The sequence below is a fragment of the Heterocephalus glaber genome, unplaced genomic scaffold, assembly GCF_053883595.1.
Source record: "Heterocephalus glaber isolate CG9 unplaced genomic scaffold, H.glaber_assembly_v1.0 deba00000942, whole genome shotgun sequence".
Lineage (NCBI taxonomy): Eukaryota > Metazoa > Chordata > Mammalia > Rodentia > Bathyergidae > Heterocephalus > Heterocephalus glaber.
The window spans coordinates 496,234-518,684 of record NW_028258174.1 but is presented as its reverse complement, the minus strand read 5'-3'; positions in this window follow the sequence as shown (position 1 = coordinate 518,684).

Genomic DNA, 22,451 nt, shown 5'->3' with positions numbered 1-22,451 from the left:
TCAGAAGTTTTAGGTCTTCTTCGTTCAACTTTGGTAATTCATATGTATCTAGGAATCTGCCCATTTCTTCTGTGTTGTCCATCTTATTGGCATATAGGTTCTGGAAGTAGATATTGATGATCCTCTGGATTTCTGCTGGGTCTGTTGTAATTTCAGCCTTTTCATTCCTAATTGCATGGATTTGGGCCTTTTCTTTCCTTTTTCTGATAAGGTTGGCTAAAAGTTTGTCAATTTTGTTGATTCTTTCGAAGAACCAACTCTTGGCTTCATTGATTTTTTGTATCATTCTCTTAGTCTCCATTGCATTTATTTCTCCTCTGATCTTTATAATTTCTTCCCTTGTATGAGCTTTGGGGTTGTCCTGCTCTTCTCTTCTCTTTCTTATGTACAAAAGCCCTGCTTCCATTTTTCCCTTCCTTTTTGTTTTAGAAAATGAACAATGCACTCAGGGTCCCCTCAATGCAAATTTAGTAAGTGTGCTGTTGAGGTGAGCATAAGGGTGTCCTCAGATGCAGATGAAGGCCCCAGGATTGTATAAAAGACTGGACAGGAGGCTTGAGGTTTCTGGGAGGTGTCTGGCAGGAGGAGTGAGTGCAGGAAGAGTGTTGCAGTTGGGAAAGACCTGCTCTGGGCACAAGGTCTAGGGTGTGGGAGCTGCTCTTGGTCTCAGCCCTCACTCTGCTTGAATTTTGGGAAGGCATATCTATCTGCCTTTGTCTACCGATCTGTCTGTGTCTGTGTCTGTCTCTCTTCTTTCCTCCATTCTCTGCCTGTCTCCCATATACCAAAATGGCCCAAATGAGTGTAGGACAAGGATAACATAAAAGGGACAGGTGGAGAAAATCTTTGAAAATAGTTAAGTTCTTAGAGAATTGTTTTTAAGTGGAGAAGAGAAAGTGTGGTAGTGAGAAAATTAATTGTAAAAGAAAAGCCATATAATTTTTCCCCTTTTACTTTTAGCACTAAGATCTGGAGGTTTGTGTGTTTCTTGGTAAGAGGGACAGATGTGGTGAAATGCAGTTCTCTCTGTTGGATCAGCCAGCCAGTGCAGCTGTAAAGACCAGAAGATTTTTTTCTGTGATGAAGGCATTTTCTGTGATGAAGGCAGGAGTCTCAGAAAGTGATCTGGACTGAAAGTCAGGAGAGCTGAATTCAATTCATGCGCAGCCAGTATTTGTGTGAGTAGCAACCCGACTCTCAGTGCCCTATTTCTTCATTTGTAAAGGAAACAAAATGATCTGTACATCTTCCTCTGCTCTAAAATGACTGATAGTAAGTTACAAAAATTGGAAATAGTTTACAGAAGCCCAGTAACTTTTGTTTTGCCTCACCATCCTAAAAGAGAAAAGTTACAGGGAAGTTTCCAGTTTGCTACAAAAAAAAAAACCAAAACAGAACAAAAAAAAAAGAAGAGAAGGAAAAACAGCATCTTTTCTCTTCTTTCTGAGAAACATCAAGATTACTCTGTCCTCTAATAGTCGCCTGGGTAGAATTTTCCATCTTAGCACAAAGTGGCTCAACTTGGTTTCAACTAATCCATTCTCTGTATTCCCCTAATTTAACAAGAGGAACTGGAAGAGTCAGACAGTGTGTGGGAAGACTGCAGAAAATAAGGAAGGTATAGAAACCACTAGAGATGGAGATAAGTTAAACATTCTGGCAAATTGTCACGGTGTATTGCTCATGCTCAATGGTTAGGCAATTGGGAAGGTAGTTAAGAGAATGGCTTTAAATGCTTCATCTAATTGCAAGCAGCTGTCTATTAGTGGAGCTTGACCAAATGTTTTTAATTCACTCCGTGGTGATGAAGAGAATGACTTTTAAGGGAAACTGGCAGCAGCCGTGAGTAAGCATGGAGTTGCTTACACTTTTTTTTCAGAGGTCACAGAGTGCACCAACTACTAAAAGACACTCTGAATCTATTGCAGGCTTTCATGATAATGATTTTCCTAAATTTTACCAGCATTTATTGAGCTTTTGGCAGGAGGCAAACTTCTCCACTATCCATGTTCTGGAATGATTTTGGGGGATGATTCACCCTCCAGCATCTAGTGACTGAATACCTCCTGCCAATTTTAGAAGCAATTGCTATTCAATGAGGGAAGTAAATCTAGAACAAGAGATGATAATACCATTTAAGAGTCTTCTTAGGAATGTTTTATTGCATTTTTTTAAAATTAGAAAGCAGGAAAAAATGAAACATTGTAATCAGTTTCCTGTAATTGTAAAAGCTGCTACAAATTGTCTAAATTTTAGAATTTTCTGAAAGATAAAGTTTCAGGTAGCTAGTTTCATCAATTCTAGTACTAATCTTCATTTTTATATTCCTTACAAGACTAGTAATCTTTTCTATTTATTTACTTTCTTGTTATACATTTAAAGTCATTTTAATGTTTCTGCATAGCAAATTTAAGAAACCATGAACTTGGCTGAAAAAAAGGCTTCTGTGAAACCATGGAGGCCCTGTAGCTCCAACAATATCTGTCTAACTGGTTTGAAAAATCTATAAAAGGAGACAACATCAGAAACTCTCAGGGATAAAGAGTCTAGGCTTCTTTAACCCCAGCTACCACCTATTTTATATACTGAGTTTCAGTGCCCCAAAAGAGAAAGTGAATTTCCTAACTATGTACTATACATGTACAGGAGCTTATCTTCAAGAATCTTCTTCATAGCATTGTTGATAATAGTACACAATTAGAAATGTTTTAAATATTTACAATTGCCATGAGCTAAATAATGTGTGATGTTCATGTAGTATAATACGTGGACAAAAATGTTATAAAGAATATATAACATGAATGTATAACGACATGGAAATATACTATAATATATATGACATGGAAAATGGTCATCATATAAGAGGCATTAAATGAAATCAGAATCAATCATTTTAAGGGAAATATCTTCCTACTTATTTAGATCTGATATACTTCAAATTGTATGTGTGTGTGCAAAAAACAAAGTTAAAGAACAAAAGGAAATAATAGTGATGGGATAATAATAATAGGTGAAAATATATTAATTTTCCATTTAGGAAAAAACCCTCATTTTACAATGAATTCCCCAACATGTCAATTTTTCTATCATAAAGTATTTAATTCCTTGTCAAGATGAAGCTAAAGAGGAGATTCATGTCTAGTAAAGAGGAAAAAATCCAGAGGGACAGCACTCAATAAACACCTAATTTTGTTTCTGATCTTGTGCCTGTTTGAAGCGCTCACACTTGTTTTGACTCAGTGAGATAGGTCAGCTCTTCTAAAACAGTCACAATTTCCACCAGCTGTTTTGGATGTTTAAGGCTGTGTTTTTGTTTTAGTGAGCCTCACTGGCTATCCTTTGAGCTAGCTTATGAACAATTGTAAAGGAAGTCTTTGAGGCTGACCAGAGGAAAACTGCTAATCTCACGACATCCACAAGGATTGGAAAAGGCAGCTCCATCTGTGCTGTTTCTGCTTTCCTTCCAGGGCAGGTCCTTGATGGCAGAAAGATGGACTGCTTCTCAGGTCCAGTTGTGGGATGAGGACTCCGGCCATAGCTCAGCTTCCTGAGTCTGAAGGACTCATCAGGCAGCAGCAGCACAAAGATGTGGGTGCTGAGCCTGTGTTGGGGACCACTTACTAACCCTGTGTGGGTTATATTTCCCATGTAGTGATTCTTTTCCACTAGTTCAGGGTTTGGGAGTACTCTGGCAGGAAGCTGTTTATCATCGACAGCCACCAAAGAGAGCTGCTGTCGTCTTTGCCCAAGACCTCTGAAACTTTCCTTTGAGTTAAAAGCCAGGAGGGTTCTCATCGCATGATGTGGCAGAATTTCTGGAAACTGATTTGGGGAAGAGGAAGCTGACTTATGTGGGAGTCACCATCTCAGTTGTCATTCTCTGGGACCCCTCCCCCATAATGCTTTTTCATAGAAAAGAAGTGGTAAAACTTCAATGGGGGTTAGAAAGGAATATTTAGTTAGAAGTGTCCTAGAGCAGAGTAAAAGTTTTTCTTGAATTTCAAGAGTTGCTGTCTGTTTTAGTTTAGTCTTACTTCCTGTGGAGTTTGTTCCCTTTATTCCCCCTTCAAATTTTTATTCTATTTGGATGTAGACTAATTAAACACAAACTTATTTTTCTTTTAAAAGGCTATTTGCATGGTCACTTAGTTGAGCACCTACTATGAGCTACCTACTATGCATGGACACTAAGGAAACTGCTGCAAAGAGCCTAGCCCTTATATCCAGGGAGCTCACACAGGAGGGGAAGGAGGTTGGTTACCAGAAGTGAGGCACAGTGCACAGTTCTACACTAAAGAAATGACTTGTCAAGAAAAATTTTAATCATTAGAATTCCAGAGAGAATGGTAAATTGGTCAGACCATCTAGAGCAGTGGTGGTGAACCCATGGCACGTGTGCCACCATGGGCTGTTATCACTGAAGCTCTAAAAGGTTCGCCATCACTGAAGAGAAACCACTAGAACAGCAGATTACTTAGGCACCATGGCCCTGAGCAATACTTGCCTTGCCCAATAAAAGTTCCACTTTATTTCCATCAAGACTTTCAGTTGCCAGTGAAAGAAACTAAGCTCAAGGTCAGGGAATTCTAACTTCTGGCCATGCTGGATCCAGGAGACACTGTCAGGAGTATGTATTTCATTTCTTGGCAGAGTTTTCTTCAGTATCTGTGTCAACCTGTGACACACTCTTCTCTTTGGTAGCAATAGCCACCAGAAGTCCTAGACTTACGTCTTTTTGCTTTTGTCACCCTAGAGGAATGGGGGGGGGGTCCCTGTCCCAACAGCTTTATAGTCACTGAGGGCTGACTCTCATTAGACCTACACAAGTCACATCCAGTTCTGAACCAATCTTTGTGGGTTGGGTGTGGCTCACGCTTATTGGACAGATCTAAGTTTTGGGCCCTCCCCTGTGCTCAGGAGGTCGAGTCTGTCTCACCTGACTCATAAGAACTGAGAATTAAAGAATAATATTTCCCAAAGGGAAAATGAAGAGTTATTTTCGGAAGAAGGAATGCTGGGTAGACACTTCTACCACAAAGCTCCTGATGTCTTTTTCTTGTAGTTGTTTTAATTTGGATGGTCCTAAGCCTGTCAGTTCTGATGGATGGTTCTGATAACCTTTAACCTCAACACAGAAAAAGTTGGATTTCTGCTTTTTAAAAATTTCTTATCTTTCAGAGGTTCTTTAATCACTATGCAAGTTTCTCCACTTCTTGTCCAGCAAGGATCCCTTTCTCTTCAGGGGTTTCAGAGAGGTGCCCTTCCTCTCCCAGTGCATTGGGAACCTGCTACTCTTAGTTTTGAATGACTAAGGCAGGTGACTCAAATGTTTGGGCAGAAGTTTTTAAGGTTGTGGTGCCAGTATCATCTTCAGCAGCAGCATCTAGAAAATTGTCAGAAATGTAAATTCCATCACCTCATCCCAGACCTACTGAACCAGAAACTATGGGGGTCAAGAAGACATCTGTGATTTCACAGACGCTTCTGATGATTCTGATATATGCTCAAGTTTTGAAAACACTGATTTAGGGAGTGGTCCAATCCAATCTATTCTGGGAAGACTGAGTCCACCTAGACTTTTCTATTTTATACTCTGCCCCACTAGGTTCTAGACACCAAAGGAAAAATTTATTAATTGTTGATTCTTGTTGGGAGTGAAGAGATTGCTTGACGCTTGAAGAACTTTGCATTGAGCTGCAGCTAAGTATCTCTCAGGAGACTCCTGTTGCCTCTACATTGGCAAATAAATATTCTTGGAGATGCTTCAGCTGTCAGGAACATCTTAGATTAAGGACCTTTGGAAATATTTCTGATTTTCTGAGGATTTGTTATTTGATATGAATCTGGTGCAGTTAGGGTGATCAGAGATCTGTAACCTGTTTATTTATGTAATAATTTAATTATTTAGCATATAACAATACTGGGCTGGGTTCCAGAGGTAAATAGCCATGAAAACAAGACATTTTTCTACCTTCATGGAACTCTAGGTCTAGTAGTGCAAGGTGAAGATGTAAATAAGCATTAAATGGTAGAGTGTGATTCTATGAGATGGAGGGAAATACAAGATACTTGGAGATACTGTGGGAGGCAGGATAACCCATGCTGGGCTGAGTAGGGAAAGCTTTTCAGTGAAAGAATTGTCTAAACTTGGACCTGAAGGATGAACAGTGATTGTTGGCATAAGAAAAAAGAGTATGCCAGGTAGTGGCTGTAGAAGCCATACCCTAGGAGAAATAACAAGCCAATGAAGAGTTTTAGGCACAGGAAGTGAGATGATGAGATTTATTTAAAATGAATGCTTGAGAATAGTTTGGGGATAAAGTAGGGCAGAGTCAAGATCACACACAGGAAAACAAGTTAGCAGTCTATTGTGGTAATGAAAGATGGTGACCCCCTTGGCCTAGGACAGTGGAAATGGGATTGGAGAGCAGTGGATGGGTTTGGGACACCGATGTATAGGTGACATATGGGCCAAAGGCAAGAGGATTCAAAGGAGGACTCCTTTGTAGCCAACTGGGTAACACAAGTGAATGGAAGTGAGTTCACTGATATGAAACATTAGAGAGCCATGAGTCTCCGAGGAAGAAGTTACAGTTCAATTTTAGACAAATAGAATGTGTATAACACTCAAGAGGAGATGGCTAGTATGCAGTTGCTGTCCAGACATGAGCTCAGCCAAGAGGTCTGGGACAGAGTATTTGACAGTCATCATCACATGAATGTCACTGAGGCCAAGCAAGGAGATGAGACCATCTAGGGAGAATGTTTGAGAGGAGGGCTTAGAGCCCAGAGAAACTCCAGAATTAAGAAACAGGCAGAGGAAGACAAACCTATCAAAGAAACTGAGGGATACAGGGGAAAAATTAGCACATGGAATTGGTGAATATCATGGAGGCCAAGGGAAGCAAATTTCAACATTTTCTAAAGTGTTTGATGGTAATAATTGTAGTTGTATTCCTGACTGATATCCAGTCAGGTTATTCCTGGGATATTCATGCAACCAGCAATCCCTGTCACGATTTCAAACAGGCTCACTCACAGAAACTCTTTTCAGGAAACATTGTTTTCCTGTAATTACATTCTTAGACAGATAATATGGCCCATGCTGAGTAATAATTTACTTAAGGAGACCCTGTCCCACACTTTCAACTTACTGTCTCTTTTTGAGTGAAATCCATTGAATTCCTTACATACCCTCCCCCCCTTTTAATCATATCTCATTCCACTTTCATGTCCCTGTATTTCACCATGCTGCTTCACCCTCTGTGTGCTTTTAGATAGTTGGCCATGGACAGATGCATACTTTTCAACTGCAAGTTACACAAATGTTGTGGTGGTAGTAATACCTCTTCTGATGCCCAGCGGTACTGGTGTTCTGAGGTCAGCCGGCCTCATTAGCCACTGTCGGCTTCCCAGCCTGAATTAATGTTTTCTTCTTCTTTTTTCTTTCTTTCTCTCTAGAGCTGGATGAGGGGGAGTTATTTTGGCCAGAATTAGATATGCATATCTGATACCTACAGCTGCACATTCTTTGGTTCCTTTTGGCTCTACAAAAACTCTTGATGTTCTGATAATTAATTCACACAGAGAGCAGAAGGGATGGTGGCCCACCCAGATATTCTTTAAAAGCGTGAATAGTGGTTCTACAATTTCTGGGGTAATCCTGTCAGTGGAAGTGGGTAGGAGGAATAGTTCAAAATATATCGAGAGCCAAAAGGAAGATAGGAACTTCTACAATTTATATTTTATTTCTTGATTATTTTATTTATATTTTATTTCTTTTTTTTTTGAGACAGATTTTCACCATGCAGTTCAGGCTGGGCTTGTACTCACTATGTAGCTCAAGCTGGCCTCGAACTTTCAGAGGTCCTCCTGCCTCAGCTCCCCTAGTGCTGGGATTACTGACATGTGCCACCACACCTGGCTTATTATTAATTATTTTATTATCAATAAATAATGTGGCATGGTAGAACTATGTAGCTCAGTGCATGAAAAACGTGCAATATATTTTCAAAACTTTTCATCCTGAAAATACCTCAAAGGTTAAAGATCTGATATAGAGTCTCATATGACACGAACGTGGGAATGTATTCATGGCTTTAGGTATTACTCCCAGGCCAACAATTTCCAAATCCACTTATCTGGGACTACCTTCTCTTCTAAAACTTAACCAAGGTCTCCAACCACCCACTGGTTCTTTTTACCTACATGTATGGCTAGTATTATCTCGAAGTACACTGATACCCATTGAGCTTGTTTTTCTTTTCTTTAAGCACACTGCCTCCTACTTTTTCTGTTTCTGTAAACTCTAGTGACCACTTGCTCAAGTTGGTCAGTCTTTGGCTCTTTTACTCTTCTCTTGATGCCCATCTGCTGCCCCTTCCTGGCCATGCTCCAAATCATCTCTGCCCATCTCTTCTTTCCAGAGTAGCCTAGATCTAAACACTTTTATTGTTATGCTATTGCAGACATTTCCTAAGTGCTAACCTTTCTTCCTTGTATTTATTCTCCCTTCAATATATCACATAAAGAGATACCAAATTAATGTTCTAAAACACGTTTTAATGCATTTTGGTTTTAAAAATACTTAATAACTTCTGGTTATCTTCAGCATGAGTCCAACACTCTCGTTAAAGTCTCTGCTGACCCCTAGAATAAGTTACTCCAGCCACTCATTTTCATCTTGCTTTTAGTTTGTAGAAATAATTTTGAGTTTCTGAATGTGCTTGTTATCCAGCTCAATTTTGTGTTCATCACATATGAAGTATATTTTCTTTTCATGTACTTGGTTAGTTATCTTTTTGTTATCCTGAGGATGGAACCCAGGCCTTTGTGCATGCTAGACAAGTACTCTACCACCGAGCTATACCTCCAGCTCCTTGGTTGTTGATAAATACCATTAAATACAATAGAAAAAGGATGTGTCTGATTGATCTGTAAGGATGAAATTCTTTTGAACAAGAGGTTAAGTTGCCATTGCTCTTGGAAAATGATATTAGGCCCTTTGGTGTATCCTTACCTAACTAAACATTTCACAGCTTTTGAGGTATTCCTTTATTCATTCGTCATGCACTGGTTGAGGACTCCTTTCTTCTAACATGCAGTTGGCCTTCCATATCCGTGGGTTTTACATCTATATATTTAACCACTTGCAGATCAAAAATATTCTTTTAAAAAATTGTGTTTGTATTGAACATGCATAGATTATTTTCTCCTTCCTTAAACAATACAGTACAACAAATATATACATATATATTATTCACATGTATTATTATAAGTAATATGGTGATGCTTTAAAGTATGTGGTAGGATGTCCATAGCTTATATGCAAATACTGTATCATTTTATATAAGGGACTTGAAACATCCATGGACTTTGGAACAAATCTTTTATAGACTCTGAGAGATAACTGCAATTCTTTTCTCTCCCTCAGTAGGTAAAACTGCTTGGAAACCATTATTTTCTTTTAGAAACCATTTTTTTCATTAAATATTGAGGCCAACTTTGACTTGTTAATATGTTTGGCTGTTTATGTTTGAGAGGTTTGTCTTAGGTAAAAGCTGTTGGTGGAGAAAAGGTGCACATTCGTTTTGACAGTTATGAAATAACTCCTGTTTTTCTATATTGGTCTGATTACATATGAAGAAACTCTATTGCAAACACATACTGTACCCAAAGGCTGGGGTTGGCTCAAGAGCTGGGGCTATAATTATCTGAGAGCTTGGTCACTCATATATGTAGCTGGCACCTGAGTGAGAGGACCTGAAGATAGCCACCTGAGCACTTTTACATGGCCTGTCCATGAGGTGTGCCTTCCTCATGGCGTGGCAGCCTCATGAGAGTCACCTCCTGCTGGCTTAGGGGTCCAATCAAGACTGTCCCTGTGGACTAGACAGGACCACATTGCTGTCTATGACTGAAATATCACTCAGAAGCATTACTGATGCATGTTATTGGCTTCAAGTGAGATACAGCTCATGAAATTCCATAGGAGACAACACTTTCCACTGGGAAGAATGTTGAAGAATTTAAAGATATGTTTTAAAATTGTTGCATATATGAATTGAGTAATCAGCTTTAGTTACTGTCTTTGGAAATTGACTCAGTTGCCTGGTGTGTTGGGCACTTTACCTGCTTATCAGTACAGGTAACTCTGGGTAAAAATAATCTGAAGAAGAAATGTAATGATCACTTGCTTATCAAAATTCAGGCAGACTATTCTTTTAGAGTTGTTGAAGACCCTAACTTTTATAAAAAAGAAATATGGTAAGAACATGTCTTTATTTTCTTTTTCTCTTCTTTAATAGCCCAGCATCGATATTTAGGACTTTAAAAAAGGTGCTTCTGGGAATTTTACCATTTGGCACCTGGCAGTAGGTGGGAAATGTCATTACATAAACCCCCAACCAAGTTAAGAGGCAGGTGGTATTTTTGGAGAAGTCAGTGTCAACCTGAGTGTCAACATGAGACTTAGCCACACTGACTGCCTCCAGCCCATCTGCAGAGACATTTCTGTCTCTGGCAAGTAAAACCCCCTCCTTTTGCCTGCTTTGACTGCCTCCCTGAGTTCCCCTTTTCATTCGACCTTGAGTTTCAACTTGATGAGTTGTCAAAAGGACAGGCCACTGGATTCTACCTGGTAAGAACTTCAGAGGCTGTGGCTGTGGAGAGGGGCTGTTTTCTGCGCCTGTCACATCTTGTTGATTCATTAAATACTCATTGAAAGAATTTTTTTATGTCCCAAGCACTGTGCTAGGGTGTAGAATGACCAAAAAAATGAAGGAAATCAGACATAGCTCCTACTTTCATGGAACTTACATGTTGGGAAAACTGAAGTTGCAGCTTGCCCAGCTGTGCTGGAGAGGTGTGAGTGCCTTTGAAAGATTATACTAAATGGAATTGACATTGGGAGTTCAGGGAACATTTCCCTGAGGAAGTAGCAATTGCGCTAAGAGCTGAGGCATGTGTAGGTGTTAATCAGGAAAAAAAGGGAGAGAAAAGCCTATGGAATGAGAGGACAGTGTGAGTTCAAGGGACTTGGTATGAGAAAAGACCATGTAAATGGACAAGAGAGTGAGGAGGAGTAGGGTGGAAAGTGTGGAAGAAGGTGAGGAGGGTGAGAGCAGACTGCATGAAGCCTGGAGACCATGAGATAACTGTCAGGATTCTCCAGAGAAATAGAACAGCAGGGTGTGGGTGTGGTGTGGTGTGGGGTGTGTGTGTGTGTGTGTGTGTGTGTGTTGCCATATAAATAAATAATTGTAAAGTCCGAAGTCTATAGGGCAGGCTGGCAGGGTGGCTAGAAACTTAGACAAGAGTTGATGCAGTAATCTTGAGATAAATTTTCTTCTTTTTGGGAAGTAATTTTTTCTTTCCTGAAAAATTTTGATTGTTGCTGTTAAGGTGGTAGGTATGCTTATTGTTCCTGGGCTCTCATTGCTTCTAAACTCTGTGAGCATGCACAGCTAGGAAATATATGTCTGTACATTAGCCTTATAAATACATATCTGTAAGTATTTCTATAACTACCTGTGCATATATTAAGCCAAATATGAGTTTATACTGATGTCTGTGATCATAATCCAGCTCCACAGTGTTCATCATACCCTCTTTTCTTATTCCTCAGAAACTCCCTATCCACAGTAGGAAAGCTGGCTCCCACCATCCACTGTCTATTTAATTATTTACTTAACTAATTTTTATAGCACTTCAGCAAAGGGATGTATTTAACATCCTCTCTACCTTTTCTTCTATTCAGTCACTATGTCTTTCTTTAATTTATCATCATTTCTCTGCCTGCTTTTCATGATTCAGAAAACATGTTAAGATTCAAGGCCAAGTTTTCTTTTTTTTTTTTTTTGGTACTGGGGATCGAACTGGGATCCTTGTGCTTGCGCAGCAGGTGGCGAAACCACTGAGCTAAATCCCCAGCCCAAGGCCAAGATTTTTAATGTATTAACCCACTAGACTTTGGCTTCCTTGAGGTCATGGATCATAACCTTATAGAAGAACTGCCCGTCCCAACTTCTGGACGTTAGAACAATGAGTGAAGGCTTGAGTCATTGTAGGGAACAGGGAAAAGGGACGTTACTAGAACCTCTGCGGTAAGTCCTAGTCTCCTGCGAGCCACGGCAGCACAAAGCAAATTACAGGAAAGGTAGAAAAATGAGACTGAGAAGAAGCTGAGCTTTGGTTCTGATCAGTGCTGCTCTGGGCGGCAAAGACAAAAACCCTCAGCTTACCGCACCTTTTATTCAGTACTGAGTACATCAGGAGAAACAAATGTAACAAATAACTTGCAGAGAGTTCAGTACATCCACTTAAACAACATGGTAACAGTCCGAGAACAATGAGGAACTGAGTAGATGTTTGTTCCTCCCAGGATGTTTTCAGCTCCCAGGATGTTTCTTTCTTTTTTTTTTTTTTTTGTTACCAGGGATCGAACTCGGGACCTTGTGCTTGTGAGGCAGGTGCTGGAACCACTGAGCTAAATCCCCAGCCCCTCCCAGGATGTTTCTTGTCCTGGAGAATCACAGCATCACCAGATCATTGAGGTATCAGTTGTGACTGGAGGCCAAAATGGAATTATGTCTTGTAATTCCATAGCTGGTCTGTAGGCAGGAGAACTAGGCTAACCAAATGATTTTTTTCCTAAAATTATGTAGCATTGCTCCCGACAAGTCATAGTGATTAAGGAGTCCACTAGTGCAAGCCACATGCTCAGTTGCTGGTTTCTTATTTCTTCAGTAATTAAACCAGGTTTCTTTGTGATTACTACCACCTGAAAAACCATAGATTTATTTTAAGATCTTTAAATAGAGTTTGGAGGCTTCAGTCAAAACATTTATGATAATGTTCTGCCTATTGTTGTTATTAATATTATACAGTGAAATGGTTTCTACACAGTGATAGTCAGCACTTCTGGGCAGGATTGTGCGTTACCGGCATTTTAATTAGGCTTCAATGAATCCAGCTGCAACTGCATCAGCAGAGTCTCTGAGACTATTTTTCACATTTGGGGTTTGATAATATAATACGTATTTCCCCCTATCATTTTCCATTTATACTTAAAAAAGGACAAAAAATGCACCCCCCCAAAAAAACACACACAAAAAAACAAACAAAAACCCCATATAACCCCAAACCACATACATGTAGAGAGTAGGTGATTTTGGAGGTAAATTAGTTTGATATGACTAGTAAGTTTTTAATCACTATGATATAGAATTCAACCAATGCCAATGTTCAGTTCTTTAAATCGCTTAAACTGTTTTAATAAAATGTCCTGCTCCTTAAAAACAGTAAAAAGCACTTTGACAAAAAATATGAAAGTAGGAACTCTGCAAATTTCTAAGTCTTCTTCCATATTTTAATTACTTTAAGATATTGTGGATTTCAGTGTTAGTGTTTGGAATTGTAAGCAAGATCTGCAGCGAGGGGCCAAACGTACCTAGCCCAAAGTGTATGTAAGTCATTTGTCTACCTAGGGACCCTGCTTAGGGCTGGCAGAAGCAATGGCTTATTGAAGTCAGTAGCTAGCAGCTGAGGTCAGAGCAGCACACCATGTCACGATCAATGATCCACTTTACTCCTTTTGGTGATGTTTCATTCTGTGCCCACTGTTAGAGAATCAGGCCCCAGTTTCTTCAGCAGTAACTGTTTCAGGAATTAACTTGTGTCTTACTCAAGCCTGGTTTATTCTTATTCAGCAAAGATAAGCGATTTACATCTATAAGATACACTACCTCTTCAGTGACACTTTTATTAAAAAAGTGATATTCCAAACACTTTCCTGCCACTTGGCCTTACGCCAGTCCAATTCCTACCTATTCTTGTCACAGCCCAGGAGGCCCTAAAGCCCGTAGTAGAAGTACTTTTTGGTCATTGTAATTTGTGAAAAGAAAGAAGAGACCAAGAATAAATAGCATTCATTATTGATTAACACCCAAGTCTCCAACTGCCTGGGAAAATAGAACAGACTGAGCACCCCACTGGGGCTGTTTGGATGTGAGAGGCCTTAGGACTTGCAACAGCTGTGTCACCGCAGTGGTTAACCTACCACGGGGGAATTGGTGTGCAGCGGGTTGTGTTAGTCACCATGGGAAATGATTTGGCCATTTCTGGGGGAATTTGTTGTATAATACCATTTATTGAATTGCTCAATGTACTTCATAGAAAAAGAAATCTTGCTGCAAGAAGCAGGTGTCACCACATTTCCCCAGTAAGAAAATAAATTTGGTTTGGTTTAGGCCTCACAGTCATTCACAGTCCTCAGAGCCTATAATTTCCAGACCTGGATGGATGACTGGGCTGCTGTCCTGTGACCTCTTATGAACTGGCCAACCTGCCTAGTTAACTCAAGAGACTGCCAGCACAGCAGCCCATCTAGGTGTTTGTTTGGAAATTTTCTTACTCTCTGGCTTACGTTCCTTTCCTTTTCCTGGCTTCATTGTCTGCCTCACAGCTCCTTAGAGACCCCAGCTCACCTCCTGCACACTGTACTTCATCAGGTTACCAGGCTGACCACAGTGGCTTCTGTTGTCAGAGGGAAGGAAAGGTGCTTTTGGTCTGTTTCCTCTGAATGAAGCAACGTGTTATAGGAAGACTTCTCCCTTCTCACATCCATAACTAAATCATAGACAAACTATTGTATTATTTTGAGATAATGGTCATATTGCAGTATAAATAAGAGTTGATCAACTCATAGAAAGGGTGCTAGGATTCAGTTTGTCAGCTTAGGGAAAAGAAAGAACAAGCTAGCCTGTCCTGATGATTAACCAGTTCCATCCTGGTCAGACCCAGAAAACTGGGCAATATGAGTCAGGACAGGGCTGAGGAAGCCCAAGACACAGTCAGAGACATACAGATCCAGTCAGTCCCTTATGGGGATCTCTGTTTTGGAATGTAAATGCTGAAGAGCAGGTGCTAAGGGGGGTGGAACAAGACAGGCTTCAGAGTCAGCTTAGAAGTTTAAAATCATTGTGCGCCGATCAAGTTTTTCTAAACTCCTCTGAATCTTAATTTTTCATTAGTAAAATGAGAATTAAAAATACATAATTTGCAGGATTGTTGTAAAACTTAAGAATAGCCTATTCATTTCCTGGCACATGATAGCCATTGGCTTAGTAGTAGCTGTCACCAATAATTGAAAAAGCACTGCTAATAATGACAGATTGCCATCAGAAATATTAACTGATTCAGTTCTGGGCCCATAAAGTCCATTAAAACTTTCTTTAAGATATTTTTCTTTGGGCCGGGGATTTAGCTCAGTGGTTCCTCCACCTGCTCAGAAGCACAAGGACCCGGGTTTGATCCCCAGTACTACACACACACACACACACACACAAAGATATTTTTCCTCTACTCCTAAAACTAATACATGTTCACTGTCAAGCATGTAAAACCAGAGAATTGCATGGTTATTATTTTGTGCATTTCCTTCTCTTATATGTGTACTTAAAAAAATTCATTTTAGGATGTATATGTAGTTTTAGATACTGAGTTTTTCATTCAACATTACACCAAGAAAAGGGTCTTTCTTGAGTTTCTTACTTTACATAACAAGAAATTTCTCAGAGGCCAGGGATTTTTAGCTCAGTGGTTCCTCTGCCTGCCTTGCAAGCACAAGGACCCAAGTTTGATCCCTGGTACCAAAAAAAAAAAAAAAAAAAGAAGTTCCTCAGAATGTTCTCATTAGTGGAACTATGTCTAATGTATTGGCTTACTCAGTGCAGAAGCAAATTCCTAGAAAAGTATGAGAATTCTTTATTAAATGGAAGCTCAGTTTTATAACCAAAAGTAAGCCCAAAAGGCAAGACTGTGTAGTAACTGGTATGATTAGGTAAAATAGTGTTACCTTGACTGTTCACATGGCACATGTAAAATAATTTATCTTGTTTCATGAAATGTTTACAAAATTAGAGAGGATGATCCACAGAACCCCAGATTGGGCTCTTCTCCATTCTCAACTTTGATAGCTACCTGGCCAGTTTGTTCACTTGTCACCCCGTTCATTTCATCACCCACTGCCTTCCAATTATTTTGACCTAGGTCCCAGATACTGCTTGATTTTTCACAGAGCACAATTTTAGGGCTGGTTATGTGTTACTTGGTAATGTCTGATTCATGCTTATCCGTCCTATGGGACCAAGCCCAGACTTTAGTATGAGATACCATGTGCAGGTATTTGGAGTCCCACCATGAACTAGCTACAACTATAAGAAAGTGAGCCTCAGTTAGCTTGAAAAATAGAGATGATGATTCCTAGAGTTATTGTAAAAATTAAAGGAGATCCCATCTGCAAAGCATCTACCAGCCCCCCTCAATTGGCAAATGTTCAACAAATATTGTCTTTCCCCTCAATTCCATCCTTACTTCGCACTCCCGAGGACTCCTCTCTATGATTCCTTCCTTGAACTCTCCCCATCTGAGTCCCTGGTGCTCAGACCTTGTCATCCTCGTCCCTCACAGCAGTTTCCCTGCCTCCAACTCTCCTCTGAGGGTGCAAGCTGCTCTATTAGGAGCCTCACTTGACAGGACAGGAAATTAGCAACACCTCTGCCATTAAGGGAGTGAGGCCTAGAATTACTCTTATTGCCCTAAACGTAGCGTGTGGGATCAAATTGAGAACATTGGATCCTGTATATCCTGCACCTGCTCCCCTCCCTCATCACATTGAACTAGCCTGGGGTTTGGAATAGCTTACCTCTTTTCCCTGTATTGGTTCCCTCTATTTTTCTGTTGGGTCTGGAATTGAGTCATCTATTGTTGGAGGACTTTAGTGTTCACTTGAGCCTGGCTCTTGAGTGATGGAGCAGCATCACCTTTATTCAGGGATAACCCATTGGAGGGGAGCATTCTCGTGTCCCCACTGTGTTGCTGGGATGAGGGTATGCACAAAATGGTCAGTGCAGCCAAGAGTGGGAGCAGCTGGCTGGGTGAAATAGATCAGGGATGGGGCGGGCTTAGATTCAGGTGTAGAACCACTAATACTTCTCTTGGGGAAAGTTAAACTCTGGGAAAGGGTAGCTATTTAGTGTGCGAAGGGTGTGAAGATATTTGGTATGAAGGGGCAAGGAGATGTGCAATGGCGCAGTGGCAGGCACTTTTGGGAGCACTGGGGTTGAGCAAGTTGAGCCTTGACAACCCCTAGAGGCTTTAGCAGGGTTCCTAGCTTCCCCCACCCTACTCTCTAGATAAGTCTAGCTCTCACTTTCTAGATGTGATAATAGGGGAAGTCTTGCAAGGGCTACACTGTGTGCCCAGGATTGCACTTCCCACTAATTTGAGCTTTCAGATAGCTGAGAGTCATGTGGTCTAGTCTCAAGATACTGCATTTAAAGAAGCATAGCACAAAGGGGCATTCCTATTTTTCCTTTGAGACTTGCTACCATTTTAGAGTTTTTCAGTGCATAATTCATAGCAAATATCTTCTCTAGTGATTCCATATTTGAGGAGGTCTCCCATTCTCCTATCCCCCCCAAACTATTGCATCCACTTAGTCCCTGAAGTCTTGTTTTTCAGGTCTCTCTCCAGTTTTCCTCATGTTTTCCAATTTGTCCAGCTAGCACAAACTTACCAATTTGTCACATAGTCCTACACACCCTCAAGCCAGTTTGGTACTTCTTCTCTGACTTTTTTCTAGAGAACACACTGGTGTGGCTCTAGTCTTTTTTTTCAGATAATAGGGAAGGAGAAAGAAGGGAAGCAAAGAATGCCTTAAAGCTTTATTAACAGGGGAGAGAAGCTTTTATTTTCTACTTAGTTATGTTTTTCTTGTTGTTGAGACAAATACCTAACACTCAAAATTAAAGGAGGAAAAGTTTGTTGTAGCTCACAGTTTGTAGTGGTTTCAGTTCATAGTTGGCTGGCTCCTAGGCAGGGTGGCATGGCAGAGGGACATCACAGAGGAGAAACAGTTTATGGCAGGCAGAAGGCAGCAAAGCAGTGAAGTAGGGAAGAGGCAGCAGCAAGCAATAACAGCAGCCCGCTTTTTGTCCCTTATATTCTATCCAGGCACACACCCCAAGGGTGGCTAGCACTCAGGGTGAGCCTTCCTATGAGTCACAACCAGAACTATACCAAACCAATCAGTGGACTAATTTAGTAATCACATACCCCTGATCCCAGCATCACACACTTAATCCCAGAGTAACACACTCTAGATCCAGCTACTCCCGAAAAGCCCCATCTATGATTGCACAAGGCTTTGGGGGGAAATCTAGACTCAAGCCATAACTCTCCTATTGCACAATTCCACTTTCTATCTGGCCTCCAACTCACCCCACCTCTCCTCACTGGCCTTGTCCAACTGAGGTCCTTTTCTGTACCAGCTGCCTTTTCATGGAAATGCTCCTGTGTCTTTCTGCCTGGGTCCATTCAGCCCAACTATTGTCATGATCCCAGTGTGTCTTATGTCTGGGTCAAACAAATTCATGGCAAGGACTCAACCTAAAGCTCTCTGGAAGAGTCTGAGGAGCTCTAGGCCCTGCCCTTTTGAGTTCTGATATCTGGGCTTCTGCCCTATTCTTTGCACCAAGCCCTCTGTCTTTGGAACCAGACTGGAACTGTTCCTTCTGTCTGTCTCTGAGAGACTGTAACCAAACTGTAGAGTCCCCATGGGGTAACCAAGGCTTGGCTACCTGCTTCCCTGAGGTTGCTTGTTGGCCTATATTTCTTTTTTTTTTTTTTTGGTACCGGGGATTGAACTTGGGTCCTTGCGCTTGTGAAGCAGATAGTGAAACCACTGAGCTAAATCCCTGGCCTCATGTTGGCCTATATTTCTAAAGCTCTTGGATTCCTTTCTGGAGTTTCTCTCTCTAAGTCAAGACATCACTAGTATTTCCCATCATGCCTCTTGGGCTGACAGCTTGGCCTACACTTGGGTGCTATTCTGTTGTTGGGATGAATGGTGCCCTGACACCTTTGCCTGTGCCTGCTCTTCAGCGTGCTGCCACTGTTGTGCCCAGTCCCTTTTGGTTTGGTCCTTCTTGCTCCAGATATAAGGTGGTTATCATTTGCATTGTGATTTTATTGTTTTTATTGATAGCTACCATATCTAAGGAGCCTACTTTATGCCAGGTACCTCTCTCAAATTATCTTATTTATCCCTCACAAAAATCCTAAGGGGTGAGTATTATAAATATTTTACAGATAAAGATACTGAGGTTCAGAGGAGTTTAGTAACTTCCTCAGTGTATGTCCCTAACTAGTGAAAAAACTAGGATTTATAGATTAAAAAATGTAAGAAATATCTGAGATAGTAAAACAATACAGATTCTTAGGTTTTACCAAAATAAAATAAATTCTAATTTATGGGTTTGGTATGAGGATTAGGGAATATACTAATTGAATTGATTTTTTTTTTTTTTTTTTTTTTTTTGTGCCAGGGATTGAACTCTGGACCTTGTGCTTTTGAGGCAGGCGGCAGAATCACTGAGCTAAATCCCCAGCCCTGAACTGATTTTTGAATCAATTGGTTCATGAATTATCCTTTGGGCACTATACAATATATCATTATTTCCTGGGATAAAGCTAATGATAGCCTTTGTTGGTTTAATTTCTCATATTACATAACTCATTTAAGAACAGCTGGTTGCATGTAATATATATGAGACATATTTTGACTCTGTCTTCAGAGATAGGCATGGGACATGTGTAGTAGGTCCACTGTGGATATTTTAGGCTCAGAAAGCATATCTTCAAACTTTGGGGACCAGGCAAGGAAACCTGTTCTGGGAAATGGAAGTTGAGAAGGGTCAATTGTAAATGAAGATTACTTTGAGAGATGTTTTGTTAAAATCCTGCTGATTAGCTAAGGGTATTGTATGTAAGTCTGTAATATGACATGCTAAGAAAACTATAAACTTCTCAGCTGCATTTCAACTTCAGTAATTTTGGGCTTCAATAATAGAAGGGTGTGTATGGCTTAGTAAGAGGCAAGCCAAGGAGTGAGGAATGCCTCCAGGTCTAATTAGACAAGAGTATGTTCCCTTTCAGAGCAGCCAGTCTCAATTCTTGATAGAAATGTTCTTTAGTGGAGAAGAGTACCCTAATAGTAATCCCACAGGAGTTATCCCTTGACAACAATCCTCTTTCTCTGATGTGAAGTTGAATTCACTACGCAGTTGTTCCATAGTGGTCTACTGGATGGGAAAGGGAAACCTCAGGAGATGATAGACTTAGTTCTCAAACAAGGTGAGTTCACTTATTCATTTATGTTCTATTTGATCAGTTGCTCTCAGGTAGATGGCTTTGGCTTGTACTGTAGGAGCCATTGCCTAGAGCAGTGATGGGGAACCTTTTAGAGCTTTCAACAATAACAAATAGCCCACTGGGCATGAGTGCCAAGGGTTCACCACCACTGGCTTAGAGTGTGATCCTCACAAGTAAGTACTGATGGGAGTGAGATTCAGTCTGAAACTATCAACCCGACTTTCTTTGCTGAAAAAAAAATCACTCATCTATTTTTTTTTCCTTTTTTTTTGTACCAGGGATCGAACTTGAGACTCCACAATTGTGAGGCAGGCAGCGGAACCACTAAGCTAAATCTCTGGCAAAAAATCACTCATCTAGGCTAATGGTGCTAGGTACTGGCCAAGGGACCCCTACTGAACCTCTAAATGCCAGCTGACTCTAATCCTTAGGTACAAAGAAGCTTGGAGACTTACTTTTCTCCTAAGTAGTAGATATTTGGAATACTGCTTTTCATACACACATAAAAATTGGCACAAAAGTATTTGAATTAACAAAACACATAAGTGTATCCTGTACAGGTGGGTGGACAATTCAAAGTATACAATAGAGAGATCCCAGTAAAGGGGAATTGAATGATTGCCCCGTGAATCACTGGCAAAAGTGAGGTTAGGATGTGTTGTTGATTTCCTAGCCTGTGATCAGTTCAGTTAAATCTCAGTTATTCCTATCGGTGTCATTGCTCTGTCTAGATTTCCCTTCCATTTATTCCTCAAGACTGTGTCTTTTTAATGCCTTGGTTTTGGTTGGCTCATAAATGTTAGTGTGTCTGAGATCTTGGGATTTTGTTTTGCATATGGGAAAGAGAGCTTCTGTGATAGCCTTGATATGACCATATATAGAGAACTAGAGATCTCCCTGGGGGTAGTAATTAGTAATGGACAAGGTGAATAATTTCCTCTGTCCAAAAAATGTTTTCCAAGGGCGGGGGATTTAGCTCAGCTGTGCCGCCACCTGCCTGGCAAGCACAAGGTCCTGAATTCGATCCCCAGTACCAAAAAAAAAAAAATGTGGTTCATGGGCTTTGCTTTAGGTTAATTCTCTATAGCATAGATGATAACTTGGACAAAAGGAAAACCAGCAATGGTCCAACTGAGCTATTGCAAAATATCTGGAAAACAATTGTGGTGGGTGAGACGGGAGTGTGAACTGGGCATCGACAGCACATTTTATGCATGAGGGTATGGGACATAAATTAGAACAATCCTGCCCGCCATCCCTCAAAATCTGGTAGTTTCTTAAGATAAAAAATTTATTTTATTTAAAAAATTTTTTAAAATTTAAATTTAAATTTTTTGGTACTGGGGATCAAACTCAGGACCTTGTGCTTGCAAGGCAGGCAGAGGAACCACTGAGCTAAATCCCCAGCCCAGATAAAAAAAATTTTAAAAACAAATTCATAAATTACTCATGATTAATGTAGCAATTATTTTGTAGTACTTCTTATGTATCAGATACTTTGAGCCTTCTTTTCTACAGTGTTGCCTGTTCTGCTAATTTGTAGTAAACACTTGTCAAGCAGAATCTCCTCCCTACCCCTGCTTCCTTGAATTGACGGCCACAGCACCTATCCCTGGTCCTGCCCACTTACTTGCTGAATGGTTCTTCTAGAAAAGCCAAAATGAACTTTTGTCCCACTTTCTGTGAATGATCAGCTTGTGATGTCACCCATATCCAGCTGATGAGGTTTTCTGGCTCAGAACATTAACAGAAATGCTACACTGAACACAGAACTCCTAGTCTTTGAATTCAGCCAAAACCCTAACATTCTCTGGAACAAAGATCACATTTACCGGAAAAGCAGTGAAGTTTGGGATTTTGAGGATAGCTTTGAAGTTTCTCCTTCTAAGAGAAGGACTTTTTTTATATATCACCCTGGCTTCTACTGGGTCCTTGAATTTTTTGAAAACAAGCCTACAAAAGACGTTTGCTAATAAGTCACATGCACCATGAAGTTTGCCCGTCTGGCCTGAAAACATTTTGTCTGTGCAAACTGTTTAGTGGAGACAGAGGGAGAGGTGTTCAGGGTGGGATAAACACAGCTGGTTTCAATACTGGAAACAAAGCTAGGCATGTTGCTCTCTGTGGTGTTACCTGCCTTCGGAGTCAGATCAAACACCTGAAGAGCAATGACGAGCTGGGGCGTGTGAGCGTCCAGTCAGGGGCAGGGCCTGGAGGGACTGAGCTTCCCTTTGCTG